The 21,497-nt window shown below is 37.5% G+C and overlaps 1 protein-coding gene across 4 annotated transcripts in view; it reads right to left on the bottom strand.

Moving 5' to 3' along the window:
- The window catches only part of unc-104 (kinesin family member unc-104), a 942,286-nt gene that overhangs the window by 276,877 nt on the left and 643,912 nt on the right, over positions 1-21,497 (bottom strand). The gene's annotated exons all lie outside the window — the stretch shown is intronic.

Here is a 21,497-nt window from a genome sequence, read left to right on the forward strand (position 1 = left end):
CACGAAAAGTTTCAGCACCTATAGCATATTAGTGGTGTGTATAGGCAAGGTAATGATTGCCAGTGAAATTCCACTACTGTAAAAAATTATAGTATGCTGAACTTTAGAGAAAAAAAAACAGAAGCCTGTAATATCATCATAAAATTTCTTATAAGCACCTTGAAATGTACAGAGGAATAATATAGTACTACACGATCAAATATTTATTATTGCTACTGTTCTATTGACAATTTTCTTCTAAATTGATCTCTTATTTTTAACATCAGCACTACTGACAAATTAATAACTGCATCAATTCTAGACCTGTCCACAGTAATATCTAATTCCTTTTAACTTTATACATATATAAGGTTCAACATGACCTTTGTACAGTTTCCAGAGATGTCCTCTCATTTTCCCATCAACTTAACATCCATCCCATTCATTACCTTATACAGTAATTTCTATGTATCAATTTTGACAGACTCCTCTCACCACCTTTATTACTATCTCCAAAGTTCTACAGAACATTCACTTAATCTATTCTCATACTCACCAAGACAGTCCCTAGTTATTCGCCTCTGCACTTTCACTCCAATGTTTCTTTGTCACCAACTAAGCTAGATAAACAGATTTCTTCACAGAAATCCAAATATAGCCTGATTAGGGCCTTATATAGTAGAATTATCATCTCCTTATCCATACTTGTGATTATCTTCATTTTCAATATGAGTCTGTGAGGAATAACACCTTTTGTTCACTAATTTTTCTCAGAACTCATATCTGTGAAATGTTTATTTTTAACCTAGCTCTGTGCATTACAGCAGCAATTTTCTGATAACTCTTACAATTTCTGCAACATGTCTCTCAACTTCAGTTCCTAGATCCCTTGCCTTTTCCAATGCCAGATGCAAATTCTTTTAATACAATGACCCTCACTCTGTTCTCTCTGGCCAAAGTGCATAACTTTATACTTAGCAACAGTGAAGTGAAATCCCCATTCTTCAGCCCAAACCACCAACCTATTTAAATCCTGTTGTAATAATATCACATCAGAACTTCCTGACATTGCTTTTCCTAATTCAGCATCATCGGCAAACACCTGAATATATCTTCTCTCTCTCACACCTTGAATTATATCATTGATATATAAAATAAACAACAGCATTTAAATTAAGGGGATATTAAATTCCACATTGTTTCAAAACCGAATAAGAAACTCAAAGATCAGAATCAAAGAGTTTCATGCCGAATATAGTAAACTATAAAAATATCGGCGAATACTAGTGTAAGCCAAAGCATGTAGTCCAACACTAGGGCAACTCGTTGCAAAGGATCACACATCTCCTAGGAGATGGGTTTTACATTATGGGAAATACCAAGAATAGTGATCAGAACTTCCACTTCCTTTGCAACGAGTTGCCCTAGTATTGGACTACGTGCTTTGGCTTACGCTAGTATTCGCTGATATTTATAGTTTACTATATTCGGCATGAAACTCTTTGATTCCAATCTTTGAGTTTCTTATTCGGTTTTGAAACAATGTGGGATTTAATATCCCCTTAATTTAAATAATGTTACATCGCCGAAATGAAGCCTATTGGCTCTTTATATTTAAGTAATAAACAACAGTGTTCCCAGAAAAGAACCCAGTGGTATTCCACTCATCACCTTCTTTTTTCAGGACACTGCACAACAACATGCAAACTCACTAGCTCCTATCAGTCCATCATTCCTGTAATCAAGCTACAAAACGACTATCCATCCCCATCCTGCTCAATTTCAATGTAGTTTATCATGAAAAGTCATCTTCTCTGTTAAATGCACTAGTTACCCCATCATAAAATGTAACCAAGTTACTAAAGCATGATTTCTCCTTAAGAAACCCATGTTGCTTTCTCAAAAGATTTCCATTCTCATCAATCCAAGTTTGTTTTCTGTCTCTAACACCAACCTTCAGTACTACACTTGATATACACAATGGTGTATTATTTGACACTGCTGACTTGGATTTTCCTTTATGCTGTGGTGCTATTTTTCCCTCTTTCCACTCTTCTGGGAATGTTTCTGCTGCCAGATTTCTGTTGAATAACCAAACGAAGGGTTCTGCAAGGTTTTTAGCACATTCTCCAAGTATGCATGGTGATATTCCATGCAGTTCCACAGCCTTTTTAACATCAAGGTTACTTAATATTCCAAACACTTAAAATTCTTGTTTGTCTTCTGTCATCCTCCTCCCTATTGTTATTCAACAATACTCTTAACTCTCTCTCCCCCACATGAAATACACTAACAAAATACACATTGAACACTTCTATTATATCTTTAGCAGATGATGATTAGTGTTCCATCTCCATCAAGTCAATTCAATATTCACCCTTTCTTCTATTAGCATCATAAACTGTAGAACTCTCTAGAGTTCTGCTCTACTGCTTTAGCTTCATCCAATCTATTTTCATATACCAACCACTCCTTCTTCAATGCACGCATCAACTTTTTAGCATGTGCTTTATACTCTTCATGCTACTGAGGAGTACCCAGTTCTTTATATCTGCTCCATAACATTCTCTTTCTCAGAAGTTCCTTCATAATTCATCTTTTCTTTCCCAGTCTGTTTAAGTGACCATTACCATCTGAGATTAGATCTGCTCACATATTCCTAAATGCTAACAATGTGAGTTCCTTCCTGTTATCTTCATTTTTAATATGATTGTGTGAAAGACACCATCTTCTGTTCACTCGAATTTTCCCCAGCACTCTCATATCTGCAGAGGCGCCATAGCTCAGTCAGTATAGACGAAGCCCTTTGGTTGGAAAGAACTGGGTTCAATTCCTGTCTATGACATGAGGAACCTTTATTTGGTCTCTCTTTCAACTAAAGGTGAGTTAGCCAGTCTCATACAGAGGTAGAGGGTTTTTTTTCACCTAGAAACTCAGGTTTTTTGTCCTTCAGAACAGGCAAACCAGCCCATGAACACACACAGATCTACAGTCAAAAAATGCATACTTAAATTCCCTCATTGGGAGGGCTCAGCCAGTCCTAAGGGACATATGAAGAAAATTGGGGGAATTCCACACAACAACAACAACTCTCATATCTGAAAACTAGTCTTTGTTCAACTATTTTATTTCTCACCCAGCATTTTATATCCATAATATAAAATTGGTTTGAATCTTGTGTTTGCCTGACTTCTTTCATTGCATCTCACATTAAAATAATTCGAATCTTGGCGGGAACCTTATATAATAAAGAGAACCTCGGCCTAAAAATTAAGATAGTAATAATATAGATTGGTTGATGGTTGATTCCTCAACGTTGCTCATGCAAATTTGAGCATAGAGTGGCGCAGTTAAAAATAAATATTCTCTGTGTTCGAATATGGAGTCCATCAACAACTAGAATATACATCAAAATAAAAAGTAGGATCCAACACATATAAATTTATTCAACTGACTACTCAAATATCACTTTGTTTATTCTTTGACTAAATAGTTAATATTTTTCACTTGTTCTGTAGATTTTCCATTCAAGTTGAATCTAATGTTTTCAGTAGTCCTGAATTTATTGAATATCCTGAATACTCTTATTTTTTATTGCTGATTTTCAAGACAAAATTATTTTATAGGTATCTCCTAGGATTCAAAAGATCCTATATTAACACAATAGTCATCCCACTTTTCCTTTAACTCATTCACAGACGAAATACTCACAACAAACTCCAGCAACACATTCCACCCATTTCCCACCCTCCAAGTAGTACGTACAGTTGTGATAAACTATTTTCAAGAATGAAGCATATGAAGAGTAAAGTTAGATCAAAAATTTCTGATGAGAACCTTGAGAGCTCACTACAAATTGCTGTTTACATAAAACCATTGATTTTATGTAAACAAGGCCAAATATCTCACTAGTTTTGTCTTTATGCTACCCTTTATTTCTAATATTATAATAAAAAAATAAAAAAATACAAAAAATAAAGGAAGTTTAGTTACTTATATACATTAACTATATTATACACTTTATATGCAGTCCAAGACAATTCCTCTTCACTCAATGTGGCACAGGCAAGCCAAAAGGTTGGACACCCATGCTTTACAGCTTTTACAAGCAGCTTTCCCAGTTGATATTGTCAATTTATTCAAGTTACTATCAACGCCAACTATTTTACTTGATGTAATAAATTATTTCTGCAGATCGAAGGTACTGTGATGAATAGTCCTATATCATCTACCCTGCTTTGGCTGATTATTTTGTGGAGCATTTAGAGGATTGGATTTCTAACACAATTTCTCCTCGACCTCGCATTTGGATACGTTTTGTGGATGATATCTTTGCAATCTGGTCTCACTCTGAAATAGTACTTTAATTTCTGGATAAAATTAACTCCTTATATACTCAGAACAACTCTCCCATAGGTGGAGCTTATACTCGTCTCTATGCCGGTCAAAATAGGAAGGTTGAACGATGGGCTACTCACCCATCCTTGTAAAAATTGCTCATTACAGAAACCATAGGACTGTATACCTAGAGTCTGAATAATAAATCAAGTAGGGATTAAACGGATGAATAACACCATTAAGCTTGAGCTGAAAAAAAAGAAACAACTGTGGAGAGAATTTAAGGAGAAAGGTGACTTGCAGGCACATGAACGGTATAAAGCCCAGGCCAGGTAACAAGTGTGGTAAGAAAAGCAAAAGCGGGATATGAAAGAACAATAACCATGCAGGCTAAAGATAATCCCAAACAGTTTTTTCGATATGTTGCAAGTAAAAGAAAAAATGTATATGGCAGATTGATTTTAAAGAATGCTGATGGAAGGGAGGTAACCGAATCAGTTGATATAGTAGAATTATTGAGTGAGCACTTTGCAAGAGTATATCATCCAGGTGGTGACATTGCAGAAATGGAAGAACCAACAGCTTATACAGGAATTGTGGTGAATGAAATGGAGGTGAATAGTCTATTACAAAACCTCAGTGACAAGCGCTACGGACGTGTTTTGAAGAGCTCCTGATTCAGATAAGTTTTACTAGGAATAATTAAGTATATATGCGTAATTGTTTAAGTAAGAGCGGCTGTAAACGTTGTACGCTACCGATATTATTAGTGTGGGGTTTTTTTACTTGCTTAAACTAAATACGAATTCGTTAATATTAGACCTAATAACCTGCAGAGAAAAAAAAAAAAAAAGCAGGCAGCATTGTCATTCCATGATTTTAATTTGGATTTCAGTCGTTTCGTTAAGTGTGAGGTCTGTTATATGTATTCCTTCGATTACATAAATGATTTGTGGATGTTTAGTGCGAATGGAAGAAGGGTGTGTGCGAAATGTGACCTGAACGAGGAATTGATGAATGCGAATATGAAGTTGATGACAGAAAGTGCTAGTACCGATTGTGCCGCGAGTGCACGTTTGAAAGAGCAGGATGGTGAGAAAGACAGGCGAAAAAATGTTAAAAAATCAGGAAAAAAGAAAAAGAGCGATTTGACAACCGTAACGGATGTTAAAAGGGACGAAAGTGAGGCGGAAAGAAACGAAATTGAGAGAACGAATGAAAGTAGAAATGGCGTCATGCAGAAATCGCAAGTAAAAAAAATTGAAAGAATCAATGATAGCGAAAAAAGAATGACTGATGGCGAAAGTTGGACGCATGTTGGAACGTAAGTACTGAACCAAAGAAAGATGAATGACAGTAAAAGTGAGAAGAATGATAGCGAAAGTTGGACGCATGTTAGTCCGAAAGTACGGAAACAAAGAAAGATATGTGAGAGTGAAAGTGAGAAGAATGTTAGTGAAATTTGGACGTATATTGGACCGAAAGTACGGAAACAAAGAAGGATGAATGAGAGGGAAAGTGAGAAGAGGGGGTCGAGAGTTAGAAAGATTTAATGATAGAGAGAATGTGTCGCGAGATTTCGGAAGGTGAATTGGATTGGATGAAGCAAGAAATGAAATGGATGCGGAATGAAATTAAGAGAATTCAGGTCAAAACTATTAAAATAAATCATGATGGCATGAAAGAGTTAACAAAAGATGAGCGAGTGGCATTGTATGGTGACTCCATTATTAAAGGTGTGCTAGAGGATAAAATGCACAAGGTATGTTTTCCAGGCGGTAAAATTAGTAGAGTGATTGAGGCATTGAATATGAGGCGGGAACGAGCAAAAGAGTTAATTGTATTAATTGGTACAAATAATTTGAGAGAGAACAAAGAGCATGTCAAAATGAATGTCAGGAGACTGCTTGGAAAGATAAAGGAGAATAGTGTGACAGGAAGGGTAGTCAGTGTGTTGCCTAGGTATGATTGTGGTGAAATGAGGCGGAGAGCAAGGATTATGAATGATATTCTGGTTGAAATGTGTGAGGAGATGGGAGTACAGTTTGTTAATGTGTGGAATGAGTTTGAGGGACGAAGTGAGCTGTATGGGAGCGATGGACTGCATTTGGGTGGTTATGGTGTGAGTCGCTTGGAGAGACTGCTGCTGGAAAGTGGAGAAGTGAATAGAGGGAATGAATCAGATTGAGAGGGGAGTGATGTGGAAGAGCAGGAGAGTAAGACAGGAGAGATTGAAGAAGTGGAAATGAATGGGGAAGTGAGTGGTATGAGTATAGAAAATGAGAGAACGGGTGTGCAAGAGGAGCAGGGAAACGGGGAAGCTTAGGGTGGACAGGGATACACAGCGTGAGAAAGGTGGATGCTCCAAGAGAAGGTGAGAGCATGTGTAGGCAGGAAAGTAATGGGATGATCAGGGATCAAAAGGAAACAGATGGAATTGCAAAGGGTTCTAAAATGAAGAAGCAGAAAGGGAAATGGCCCCAGTCCAGCATGGAGAGATCACATCGAGTGAGTGGTATCAGTGGAACTAGCTGTAGATCCAGAAATGAGTTGTTGTGTTTGTATACCAATGCTAGAAGTATAAGAAACAAGGCGGATGAAATGGTTGCACTAATTGCATCTGTGCACCCAGAGATTGACGGAATAAGTGAGACATGGTTAGATGAGGATGACATCCTGACATGAATAGAGATGGAAAGGTACGATGTGTTTCGTGAGGATAGAAGGGGTAAAAAGGGAGGGGGAGTGCTATTGATGATAGAGAAAGAGTTATGTCCATACAAGGTAGAGATGCAAGAGGGAAATGGGGCCAGTGGTTTTGAGACAGTATGGTGTGAGATAGAGGTGAATAGAATCAAATACTTGGTGGGATGTTGTTATAGACCTGGTAATGTGGATGGTGGTGATAGTGAAATGTATAGTCAAATAAGCCAAGCAAATAAGAAAAGGGTGATCATTATGGGTGATTTTAATTATGGCAATATAGACTGGAATGAAGAGATAGCAACTGGAAGTAAAGAAAATGAGTTTCTTGAGTTTTTGAGGGATAACTACCTCAGACAGTATGTAACAGAGGGCACAAAAGGAACAAGGGTCTTGGATTTGGTCATCTCATCAGAGGATGTAATTATCAATGAGGTATCAAATCATCCACCAATTGGTGAAAGTGACCATGAGGTGATTACTTGGGTGGTTGCCAGCAGTGCAAGGACCCCTGTGAAAAAAGGGTATATGTGGAACTACAAGGGGGGGTGATTATGAAGAGCTCAGGAGACAGCTTGCAAGGGTAGCATGGAATGAGGAGTTAGTTGGAAAAGAAATCAATGCAGCTTGGGGGATTTTCAAAAAATATTTAGTAGATGCAATGTCTAAATGTATACCATGGGTGAGAAAGTTAAATAAGGTAGGTGTGAGATGGATGAATAAAGAGATTAAGCATGCAATACAGAGAAAAAGGCCATTGTGGAGGCAACATAAGAGAAGTGGAAGTAACCAATTTCATGAGGTCTACAAAGACCAGGCAAGGAGGGTGACTTGGTTGGTGAAAGTAGCTAAAGAGAGGTATGAACAGCAGTTAGCTAATGAAGCTAAAAAGAATCCTAGGGAATTCTTTCGATATGTAGCCAGCAAAAGAAAGAATGATTATGGAAGGATGACATTGATTGGTTGAAATGGTATAAAGATAGCTGTTGCAGAATGTGTGGTGGAGATACTTAATGAGCAGTTCATAAAGATCTTTCAATCTTGTGAATGTGACTTCATGGAGAGATTAAGAGCAGTTGATGATGGGGAGGAGAGACTGACTGTAAGTGAGCAAGAGGTGTTTGGGGAGTTGAGTAAACTAGATGTAAATAAGGCTGTGGGACTTGATAATATATCACCGCGTATTCTGAAGGAATGTGCCAGAGAGTTGACACCTGCCTTGACATATTTTTTTAATACGAGTCTTGCACTTGGTCAAGTCCCTAAAGAGTGGAAGGAGGGCAAGATCGTGCCACTTCATAAAGGAGGTGATCGAACTCAAGCATCAAACTATAGGCCTATCTGTGTGTCAGGTGTTGTGGTTAAGTTGTTGGAGAAGCTTGTGAGAACTAGGATCCAGAGTTGGGTTGACAACAATGGTATAATCTTTGATGGACAGCATGGATTTCAATTCTGTACTTCAATTCTAATTGCTGACATACAACTCAGATATAAAATTTCTATTGTTCAATATAATATCCCATTTACATCACACAAATGTGGCATTTTCAATAGTTTTTTCTTCTTTCGGAATATATATTTTTCATATCTCCAAATCTACAAAACTTAAATGAAGATTCTGTTTATATTCTGATGATTTCTGAACTATTTTGTCTTAATGTGAAAACATGATTCTTCCAACAATTTCCATATGGCAAAAACCAAGCTCGATCTTATCAAAGTTTTCTCTTCATAATTTTTCTTAGCCTTCTCAACTATGCCTGCATAAATCTTAGCTGAAAAACTCAGCAGTGTGTGTGGGGGGGGGTCGATGTAATTCTCACACATGGATTTATTTCCCATTTTGAAGATGAGTGCTATGAGAGCTCTATTCCAAACACTTGAAATTTGACCTTCTAGCTAGGACAAAATTATGTAGCACACACTCTGCAAAACTTTTACACTTCTATATTTGATTTCTGGTTGAAAATCACTACTCCAATGCATTTCCAAATTTGAAGTTAATGATGGCTTTCTTCTACCTGAAGTGTTGATTTGTATTCCTGATTACTTTTTTTAAAAAAAAGTTTTTTCTATATTTCTGTCCCTTCCTGTTTCATTCAGCAATCTTTCAAAGTACTCCAGAGACATCTAGGATATTTTAACTTTAGTTTTCATGTCACCTTAAACATCACTGGTTCTGTTTACAGTACTCTTTCCTCCATTTCTAAGTTTTTTCAACAGCCACTAGTACATCAGCCATTTTCTTGATATTTATCTTCTGTATAAATTATATATAAATTTTATTTAAATTGGCATATATGAATAGGGAAGTCATTTTGACTCTTTACAAATATTTCATACAACCTTATCTGGACTAAAGTGCACAGATCTGGTCTCATGGTTGGTGAGGTGATTTAGATACAGTGGAGAGGGTGAAAAGATGATATTCAAACTATGTGTAGATTATGAGAAGTGAGAGAGAATTTGTGGAACTGCAAATACTAACAAACAGGAGAAAGAAGAAGTGATACAATAGAGATCTACAAACTTCTAAAAGGATCATACAGCATACCAGCAGGTTTATGTTGCTTAGAAATTCTGCTCTCTTAATTTATTGTATTCTAACCTTCCATTCTATATGAAAGTACAGCAATAGTTCTTAAGGGACTGAAAATATCAGCCATCACAAAAACTAGTGCACAATGTATAGTCATGACGACAATATGAGCATTTTGAGTCTTTCAACACAAAATTTCTATAGAGAGAGATCACTTGAAAGTCTGAAATGCTGAAGCTGCAAGCTGGACAATGTTTACAGAAAAGAAAAAGAGTCTTCCATGCAAGTTTTGTTACCAGTGGACTCATTCCAACTGTCCAAGATCAATATGAATCAGCACTCAAACTCTTGAGCAACCTCAGCAGGCAAATTTTCTGTCTGCTGTGCCCCCCCCCTGAGAAAATTGGGGAGGGCAGAACCAACAACATACAAACCACTAGAGATAACTCCTGATCAAATGGCTAATCATTTACTGAAAACCTCCAAGATACATCTCAGCTCTACCAGGAAAATAACTGTGCAATCTTCCATTAGAAAAAGTCTGAAGATGGCCTCTGAACTTTCACGCCCAGTTTCTCTGAAAGAGGTACAGGAAGCCTTAAAACTCACCAGGAACAGAAAGGCTGCAGGAGTGAATGGTATCCTCCTCAAATTAATATAACATCTCAGCCAATGAGATCAAACATGGCTGGCCACTGTTTTCTCAAAAATTATAACAAGTGGAAAACTACCAAAACTGTGGCAGGAAGATAAAATAATTGCTGTGCCCAAACCACAGAAGGATCCAAATAATGTCAAAAATCTATGATCTATCTCCTTGCTTTGTTCCACCTTTAAGCTCTTTGAAGAGAGCAGCCCTTTGGTGCTGCTCTCTTAAGGTCGTCTGCACTAGTCCATGCTATTCTCTGCAGCAGAATACTGTGCCCCTATCTGGGAAAGAAGTACACACACTAACATTATAGACACCCAGCTAAATTCTACCATGCGCACTATTAGTGGGACACTGAGAAGCATCCCCCTCTCTCCCCTGGCTGCCTGTCCTATCTAACATTGCTCCACCAAATATATGGAGAAGACAAGCGTTGATTAAAGAATCTGAGCAACCAGTTCCTGCCTCTGCTTCAGACTCTCATAAATCCACCTAGTCTTTGCCTAAAATCAAGAAACCCTTTCTTATTCATGGACAAACTCTCTTCAGCTGCCTTATCATCAACAACTGACATGTGGAGAGAACAACGGTCCAACAATTTTCCAACAAATGACCCTTGCTGAAGATCCCTGTGCTCTGCAGCTTGATTTTGCTCTTCCTAAGAAGATTTGGTCATTATCAACAGGATCAGAACTAACCAGGGCATATGTTGCTACCTACCACATAAATGGAGACTGTCAGACCACCCTTATTGTGACTGTTCCCCAATGGTCCAGACGATCACGCATATTGCGAACAACTGCCCAAGGCACCAATTTCTTGATGGTGGCCTCCAGGACATCCACGAGGTGACAGATGAGGCTCTGGATTAGCTTTCTGGACTGGATATTGACCTATAGCTGCTTTGTATTCCTTTTGGCATAAGAATAAATAAATTAAATATTGTGCGAATGTTCTATAGTGCTTGGCATGATGTTGAGAGTCTCCCTCAATGAGTTTAAGGACTCCATGGAGTAGCCCGTAATAATAATAATAACAACAAATCCCAATATTTCCCAGTATCCTTAATATACAACTTATACAACAAAGGGCCCAAAAAGAACATAAGATTAGTGATGTTCCTCTTCTGGGATATCACTCATTCCACACAAAACTTTCTGATAGATAAGCTAAATAATTAAATTAAATTTAAAATAATTAGATAATTAAAGGCTTTTGCAAAATCTAAATATATCACTGTGTATACATTCACCACTGTTCAATGCATTTACTATTCTGTTATAACTAGTAAGCAGATTGCTTAAACATGATCTTCATTTAGCAAACCCATAGTGTGCACCAATGAAATTACTGATGTTGCCTTCCAATTCCATATATAGTCTTCTCTAACTAGAACTCCAGGCCTGTTCTTCAGATTGGCCTATATTAAGCCTTAATTTGTATTATCTCCTTTATAAGGTGGAAAAATTTTGCCTCTACTTCTCTGGAACTTAGTTCAATCTGAGAATCATGTTAAAAAAGGAATGTCATCGTTATTATGAACTTCTTGGAACATCACCTCAAATCATGCAGTTATATATTATCAATCCCTACAGCCTTATTAACATCATTTACTCAGTTCTTCATATAAAGAGGCACTAATGGTGATGCTCATTCACCATCAGTGCCACCTCCTGTCTTCCCAAAGCACTCAAATTCTGCATAATGTCACATCACAAGGATGAAATACCTTTATGAGTTGCTCATTTAATATCTTAACTATATCCTCTGCAGTGGTTATCATCCTTCATTTCCACCAACCAAAAGCATCCTTTCATAACATTCTTTCTTCTACTTCAGTGTATCAAAATAACTCTATGAGATTTATTTTCATCTTCATTAACCAACTAGCGCTCATACTGCACTTCTGCTATCCTTATCAAACAAGTTACCTTCCTTGGCGACTGCTGGTCCTCCTCATACAGCTGATTATTATCACTTATTTTCTGCTGCTTCTATAATGTGTTCCTCTTTCAAACTGCGTTATTCATCTTATTTGCCCATCAATTTCATGCCTACTTTATTTATTAATATCATTATTATAATTTTTTATAAGGGCATTCCATGGAATCTGAAGACTCATCATGGGAGACTCACTTTATTCATTAACACAAGACCTCTCATACATCTCTTTAAACCTATTCACTGTTGGGTGCTCACAATCACCTCTGGCAACCCATTCCACTCATTCACCACTCTCCAAGAAAAGAACCTAGTCTGCACACACTTACTAACCACACTCTTAGACAGCTTCCAAGTGTGACCCATTGTTTACACCCTACTGACCATGTATTGAAAAATTTCTTCTTTATCAATTTTATTGTATCCCTTTAGTAACTGTATCTATTATATCGCCTCTCCTCTGCCTGTTAGCTAAACTCTGCAACCCACACATTCTACAATCTATCTTCACGAATTGATAACGATGGTTATCAATTATTGATTCTCAAGAAATGAAATCTGTGCACAGTTGTCAAAATGTGGCAGAATCAAAACCTTATGAAGAGGAATAATAACCTCCCTATCTTTACTTCTCAATGTTTTCTTCAGCATCCGAGTAATCCTCTGAGCTATGTTGCCACCTCTTGCAATATGTCCTCCAAATTTCAAATCTCTGTTCACCATCACCTCCAGATCTTTAGCCTCATCAATTTCCTTGGCCAATGCTGGTTCTCTTCATACAACTGATTATTACCCTTTATTTTCTGCTGCCTCTATAATGTGTTCCTCTTTTAAATTGCATTATTCATCTTCTTTGCCCATCAGTTTCATGCCTACTTTATTTATTAATGTTACTACTATAATTATTTATATGGGCACGCCATGGAATGTGAAACTTCAGAATCGAAACTGAAGAATCGGAACATTCCACAAACTTGTCACCATCTTGGTCACTCATCTCTGAATCCTCTCCACAACCTCCCGATCCCCAAGAAATGAAGGCAACCAAATCTGTGCACAGTAGTCAACATGTGGCAGAATCACAGCCTTATGAAGAAGAATAATAACCTTCCCATCTTTACTCCTCAATGTGCTCTTCAGCATCCAAGTAATCCTCTGTGCTATTTTGCCAACTCTTACAGTATGTCCTCTGAATTTCAAATCTCTATCCACCATCACCTCCAGATCTCTAGTCTCATCCATTTCCTGTAAACTAGCCATCAATGATACAAAGTGTATAATCTTTTCATCGAATGCATTACCTTACATTTTACAACACTGAATTGATAACCATCGTTATCAATTTATGCAAACATCATTGGAAAACAACTGAATGTCCCTCGTACAAATCTTCTGGTATATCATTAATGAACAAATAAAGACTGGTAGTTCTAGTACAGCACTGGGAGGCATAAAGCTAATCACCTTATTCTCAAGGTGGTCGCAGTTTCAAATAGTAATAGAACATGCCTAATACAAATGTAACAGGTCACTAGGCCTAATATACGTATAAGGAAGAGAAGTTCTAGTACGGAGAGCTCTGGGGCACTCCACTAATCACTTTCATTTGCGTTGATTCTACTCCACTATACATCATCCCTCCTATTCATGCCACCAGCCTCATATCCATTCCCATTTGCTCCAACTCATAATAGTTTTCCGTGTGGTATTCTCTCAAATGCTTTTGCAAAGTCCAGCAGTATCATAGTGTAACCATTTCCTATATCCAATTCTGCTATCACCTTATGATAAAATATGAATAAATCACTGAGGCAGGACTTCGCTTTTACAAAACCATGCTGCCTCCTATAAAGTATCATATTCCTATCCACCCATTCCTGAATTTTACTTTTAACCAACTTTTCCAATACTTTAACCACAACTCCAGAGATACTTATTGTTCTATAATTTGCTACTTCTGTCTTGGAGCCACCTTAATGTAATGGAACTATTTTACTCTCTTTCCACTCCCTTGGAACCATGCCAGAGCTGAGACTGAGATTAAACAACTTAGTTAGAGGTACTATCAGTTGACTTGCACATTCTTGTAAGATATGAGCAGACATACCATCCAGGCCCACTGCTGTATTTACATTGATATTTTTCAATATACTGAGTACCTCCAGTTCATTAACCTCAATGCTCACATCACATCTCTGTCGCTCAGTAACTGTAAAGTCACCACCTGGATGATATACCCTTGCAAAGTGATTCACTTAATAAATGAACTATTTCTTTTGCTTCTGTCACTTTCCTACTATCAGCACTGAGTAAGTTATCTTTCCATGATTATTCTTTTTCTTACTTGCTACATAGCAAAAAAAAATTCTTCTGGATTTACTTTGGCCTGCTTAGATAATTTTCCCTCGAAATCTGATTTAGTCTTCCTTAACATACTGGTTACCCTCTTGCTTGTGCTTTATACTGGTCATGAGCATGCTAATCACTTTGTTGTTTATATTCCTTTGTGTGTATATCTTTCCTTCTCCTGACCCTGGGTCAGGAGGATAACACCAGTAAAGATTAAGGATACCACCTTGCTCAAACAATCTGATAAACTGAGTAAGGATACTGCCTCACTCAAACAATCCTTGGCCACTTCCCATGCATTAATGACATTCATTCCATCCAGTTTCTTATGACACGGCACTGATCCAAGTTGCCTCCTAAGTTTGTCATACTCGTCAGCTTTGTAGTTCAGCATAAACCCTTTCTTGACATAAATTTCCACATTTTGAGCAACCTTCAAGGACAAGACTGCACGGTTACTGATGCTATTACCAGATTCAATACTCTCAAACTCCTAGTCCCTTCCGTTATGTGCTGTTTTGGGTAATTATCCCTTAATAACTATATAAATTCCATTTTGCCATGTACCCTTTCCTCCTTCCAATCTATATCATCATAGTTGAAGTCTCCCATGATAATTGCTTGGCCTGCACTTATGCTAATCTGCTGATGCATGTCGTCCACATTTTCTTCTGGACCCCCCCCCCCCAGGTCCATAGCAGAAACCAACAATATATTTTGTCCTGCTGGCCTCTATCTCATAAATACCAGGCAGCCTCAAATAAACCATTTCCATCAGATCTAAAATCTTCTTTAACTTCTATTTTTGTTGGTTGAAGTTCTTCAGCTATCATTAAATTCCTCCTGCCCTATTTCTTCTATCTTCTCTGAAAATACAATATCGATTACATTCTATCCATGTAACCACATCATTCTCTGACAACCAGGTCTCGTTGATGGAAATAATTTTTGGCCAAGTTGAGCTGACCAATGGTAAAAACCCCTCTCCTTTATTTCTGATACTTTGGGCATTCATAACCGTGTGGAAAGGCTTATGTGTTCATCGCACATTTTAACGGTATAGATGCGATCACAAATTGATAAGAAAATAACTATTTATTGACTTAATTGCTAATATTTTGCTGGTATTCTATCCAGCATCTTCAGACCACACAAACAAAGTTTGTTACAGTAGTGAGACAACTGCAATCCAGTGTAACAGTGGGACTAGTATGAGTAATTGTAGCATGCAATTAAAGTCCTAATTAGGAGCCATCTAAGTGGGGGGGGGTTGCTGCACGGAAGCTTTTACAGGTCAGAGAGGTTATTCCTGGAATCAACAGAAGCCTTGAAACATACTCCAAACCTCAACTAGTACAGCTGTATAACTATACCAAAGATTTGAGAGACAGTCATCCTAAGACCAAATTAATACCTGCTTTCTCTCTCATTTTTTTTCCCCAACTTAGATGGTGCCTAATTAGGACTTTAGTCTTTGTGTTGCATGCTATAATTACTCATACTAGTTCCACTGTTACACTGGATTGTGGTTGTCTCGCTATTGTAACAAACTTTGTTTGTGTGCCCTGAAGATGCTGGATAAAATACCAGCAAAATATTAGCAATTAAGTCAATAAATAGTTATTTTCTTATCAATCTGTGTTCGCATCTATACCATTAAAATACAATCAACAACTTTGGGCATTCATGTACATGCATTTCAATACCCCATAGTTACCCTTACATAATGTCATTACCTCCCTATTCAAAACCTGGGAAACTGCACTTAGCTCTTCATAATCATTCCTGTACTCATATTTTATATGAGTCTTTATATGTATGCGTCTAGCCACCTCTATTCCAGAGGTGGCTAGACACATACTTGATTGCTCCCCCCCCCCCCTCAATATATCTAATTTAACTGGTTTTGTACTTCCAACCCTCACTAAACAACACTTTCTCCAAGCACCTAACTCTAAAACCATTTAAGTGCAGCCCATCAGGACCCGTATATGCCTGATGGACTGCACTTATTATATGCCCATCAAATTCACTCCACACATCTATAAACTGCACACCATTCCTCCTGCACAATTTTCTCATTGACAATCATGGCCCTTCTTCTCAATTCTGTTGTATCATACTGAGGCAGGAGACTCACAATCTCTACTTTCTTACACTTCATTTTTGCTTCTTCTAACAACTCTTTCATATCCTCTCTCATTGCATATTTTTCACCTTTCAAATCATTTGTGCTTGCCAAAACAATCAATTCATTTACTTCTTTCTTCTGCAAACTTAAAGCTTCACTAACATCCTGTATCTTTGCACCTGGAAAACATGCTATCATCACTTTCTCATTAAGTATACCTCTTATCAAATCCCTACACAATACTATCTCTTTTCTCTCTGTTTCTCACACTTTTATGCTTTACCCATCCACTCTTTCTTTCATTCTCCATCCTTCTGTACCACACAGCAATTGTTTCCCCTAGTTACTCAAGTTCATGTTTTGTCCTGTGAAGGATTCTGCATAAGTGTACAATTTCTTTCTGCGCTAGCATCTCATTATCCACATTATGTTCTTTAACCAATTCCTTCGAAATTGCATTCATATTTTATGCACTATCGTTTACTGCTTCTGTTACATTCTACATAACACTTTGACAATCTTGCCTTATATCCATAATATCAGTCACTTAATTCTGTCGCTCCCAACACGATTTGCATTTCTCATACTCACAAAACATTTTTGACAAATATTTTTTCCATCTCAGTCTCATACCACAAACCATTTACTCTCACCAATGAATACATTAAACATACTCTACATCGCACTAAATCCCACATGTTGATATCAGTCAACATCAATATATTGGTCGCCATTTTTCTTGTATACATCGGTTCTATAACAAAAAAAATTTTTGAAGGTATATCACATAATAGTTGACTAAACACCACCACTTAACAACACAGTCAAAACTAATTAAAATACCACCAATTATATATAACAATATCGCTAACATCTACTAAAAAAATAATGACTTATCAGGCAACCCGTGTACAGCAGTCACTACTCAATTTTAACCTCTATCCTTATCCTCTGTAATTTCTACTCAAATTAACCTCCTAACCTTTGGAATACATTCAGACATTGCTTCTGCAAGATAGTTCCTGATTAAGGCCGAATCAGAATTGATCTACTTTCCATCCAATTCCTCATTCTATTCTATGATATAGCTGTAAGCTATCTCCTGAGTATCATAATCACAAGGTTTATAAATCCACATATATCACTTACTCACAGAAGTCCTCATATGGCTGGCCACCACTTCACGGTCATCAACTGGAGGAAAATGTGGCAGCCGCTTTTATAATAATACCCTCTGATGAGATGATGAAATCCAAGATCCTTCATTCTCAAGAATCCTCTTTTACATACTGCCTAAAGTGGTTTCTCTCAAAAACTCAAAAAATTCATTCTCTTGGTCTCCAGGTAGTCTTTTCATTCTACTGATCACCCTTTTCCTATTTCACAGACCAAATTTTCTGTACATTTGCTTCTCACTCTCACTGGTTAACCCTCCACGTTAACCAGTTTATGGCAACACCCAACTAAATATTTTCATCCTGTCCACCTCTATCCCACACCACACTTCCACTATTTTCCCTTTGCATCTCTAACTTTTCTGGGTATAAGCCTTCTATTAACCAGAAAAGTATACACTCCCTTTTCGTTTTATCTAACTTCATGAAAAACATTATATCCCTCCATCACTATTTCTGTCAAGATATCATCCTCATCCATCTATGTTTTGCTTATTCCAAAACTTTTTTGGGCAAATGAAAGTGATCAAGGCAATTTCTTTCCTTTTATTTTGGATACTTCTAGCATTTGTATATGAACATAACAGCACATTTACAGTTCTACAAACACCTTCCACTGACATCACGTCTTAGATGCGACTAGACCTTTCTATAACCACAAATCCTACCTCTCTCTCAAACATAAATTTTAATTTACTTTTAGAAAAATAAGATCATATATAAATATATAAGGTTTTGCAAACCAACAAAAAGAAAAAATTTCTTTGCTAATCTGGACAATGACAAAGAAAATGGAATGTTGACTAAGTGAACATGGTTGGAGAATATGACATTGGAAAGCTTTCCAAAGAGAAAGATAGGGAAGTCTATAACCAAAAATGACTGCATAACAATTTTTCTGCTTGCATATAGGAAAAAAAAAATTATTTATTTTATATATCTGACCCATATGCAAAAGGTCACATAAGACCTACAAGCAGATTAGTGATGTTGTGTTTGTGCATGTGTGCGTGCAAAATGCTAAGAGGAAAGAAGGAATCAATTCACATTTTGTTTGAACAGCTGAAGCTGTCCAAAAGAACTGAAGTAGAATGAATAGAAGAGGAAGAAGTGAAGTTGGTTCAGTGAGTGTTGAGATGGACTGTAAAAAGGTGCTCATTAGCAGTGGCTCCTGTTCTAATGATTTTGGAGGAAAGTGGAGGAATAACAGTGGCCAATTCAGCAGAGCACTGTCCCTGCAAGTGTCTGTAAGAAGAGCAACAAAGCAGAAACCAAACATCTGTGTGTGTGTGTGAGAGAGAGAGGTATTGAAGTGGATGTGTGAGAGTGGGTCGTTAATTAGCAAGATGACCCCCCCCCCCTTTCTGGATAAAATCGAGCAATCTTAGAGAGGATTTTGATGCACCACCTCAAATATGGGAGCAATATTCCATGGTCACATGGATTTAGGATTTGTATAGAGTTAGCAGCGGTGAAGGTGTGAAATAGTGTCTTGTGCAAAAAAATACACCAATTTTTTTGGTAGCAGAAGCTATAGTTGAAATATGTTTATGCCAGGAAAGATTGCAGGTATAGGTCAGTATAAGAAAGGTAAATCTGATCATGTTTGGATATCAGGGTACTGTTGAAGGTTAGGCGAAGGATGTGAGCTGGTTCTTGCAAGAGATCTGACAAAACTGAGTTTTGGTGGTATTGAAGTTCACAAGATTGTCCTTGCCCGATTGAGATATAGCTAGGAAATTAAAGTTCAGGCCACTGGTTGTGGTGAATCTTGAGATTATAATACTTGAGCAATACAAGGTTTATAACAGGAAAAGTAGGAATGGAGAGTACTGTCATCAGCAAAGCTATGGATAGGATTGGAAGTCTTTGAGAGTAGGTCATTTACATACAAGAGGAAGAGTAGATGAAAGAATACAACCCTAGGGTACTCCTGCATTGGTGAGGAAATCTATGGAGAGGAATCCATCCACAGAACATGTAATGTAACATGTAAGGTAGTTTGCTAAGGAGGCCCTTAGCAAACTACCATCATCAGCCATTCGTGGTATGTAGAGTTTTTTTCTTTTAATGCACTGGAACATTTTTTGGAGAACCAAGTCTTGAATTGGTGGCTGTGAATCTAGAGTGGAGTAAGGGATGAAAGACTTCATTCCTATGAGGATAATTCAGTCTGATCAGGTGTTTAGGTCAGAAGAAATGAAGCAGTATTCAACCCATGGAAAGGAGGAATAGAAGTCATGGAGTTCATCCCATTTGGTGCACTGCATGGATGTCAAATGGGATTAAGTGGGTGAAGGTTGTTCTGAGCAAAAGAGATTTGCATGCGGTTGTGATCTGAGTTACCTAGAAGAGAACTGACATTCACGGTATACTTAGAAGTGGTGCTTGTTATGAACGGTCAAGTGTTTTGGCAAATTGGAGGGAATTGTCAGGTATTTTGGTAGGGTGACTGCCATTAGCAATGACATCACGATCATCAAGCACTTCCACATCCCTGCCTGCTTGACTGGTGAAAGTGGAGAAAAATCCAATATGCGATGTGGACATTGAACTCTTCAAGAACAATAGCCTAGCTAATCAGGGTATTTAACTGTAGAAGGTTGAGCTTTAGAGAGACAGTTGAAGAGGTTGGGGGTGGTTAACTGAGTTTGAAGAGCAATACAGAGAGAGCATATTAAAACAGCAGGAAGATTTGGTAGAGAAATTTTGAGCCAAAATTTCGAAAGCAGATAAAAATAAAAATAAATAAAATAAAAATAAAATAAATTTAAAAAAAAAAAAAGGGGGGGGGCGATTCATGGTTTTCAAACCTCTGGCATGGTAGGTATGTCAGTTCTGATGAATGGACATGAGGTGTACTTGGGCCATTGAGATTGCCAGCTTGGATTCTGATAATAGTAATTGAAGTTTAGTTGACTGTAAGTAGGGGGATTGTAAGGGATGAAGGCATTCATTCCTATGAGGATGGTTCCTGTTATTCACTCTGAGCAGGTGTGTAGGTAAGAAGAAACCATACAATATTCAGACCATACAAATGAGGAATAGAAGTCACAGAGATCATCCCATTTGGCACCCATGAACATTGTTTATATTGCTGTTTAGGCCACATGTGTTGGTGGAGTGAATGCGGAAACATTTTTTTTTTGGGGGGGGGGGGAGTAAGAATTAAGGTTGGTAGTGTTTTTTGCGACTGGATTTTTGTTGTTTTTTATGTTTTTTTTTTTTTGTTTGTTTTTATGAGTTATTTTTGTTGTTTTTATGAGGATTTTATGGTTGGATATTTTTGTGTTTTTTTTATGATTTCCTTTAATAACTTTTTTGTTGGAAAATTTTTGTGATTCACACAGTAAAGCTGCATTTCTTTGGGATGGGATCCATTGTATGTGGTGAGGAAGAGATTAAAAAAGAAATGGGGCATGCAGTGAGAGTTGACAGACTCACAAACATGCTATTCCACACAAAGGGAACCAGGAACCAGGTCTCCTGTCCTCAACAATTCCCCCTGCAGCCACTGGACTTGGTCTTCATCCAGTCACAAACTGACGAAATAAGGCTGCAGTATTTCAAACCAGCTGATCAGGAAGCCTCCAGTTTTATTTTTACTAACTTGTTCAGTCCCATGCACTAACTAGCAGCTAGCCTATGGAACCGTTTTGATACTGTACCTTTGAACTGGGGATAGTCTGGGTC

Source organism: Typopeltis vanoorti, chromosome 6, assembly GCF_054136105.1.
Source record: "Typopeltis vanoorti isolate ZY-2024b chromosome 6, IOZ_Tvanoo_1.0, whole genome shotgun sequence".
NCBI classification, from domain to species: Eukaryota; Metazoa; Arthropoda; class Arachnida; order Uropygi; family Thelyphonidae; genus Typopeltis; species Typopeltis vanoorti.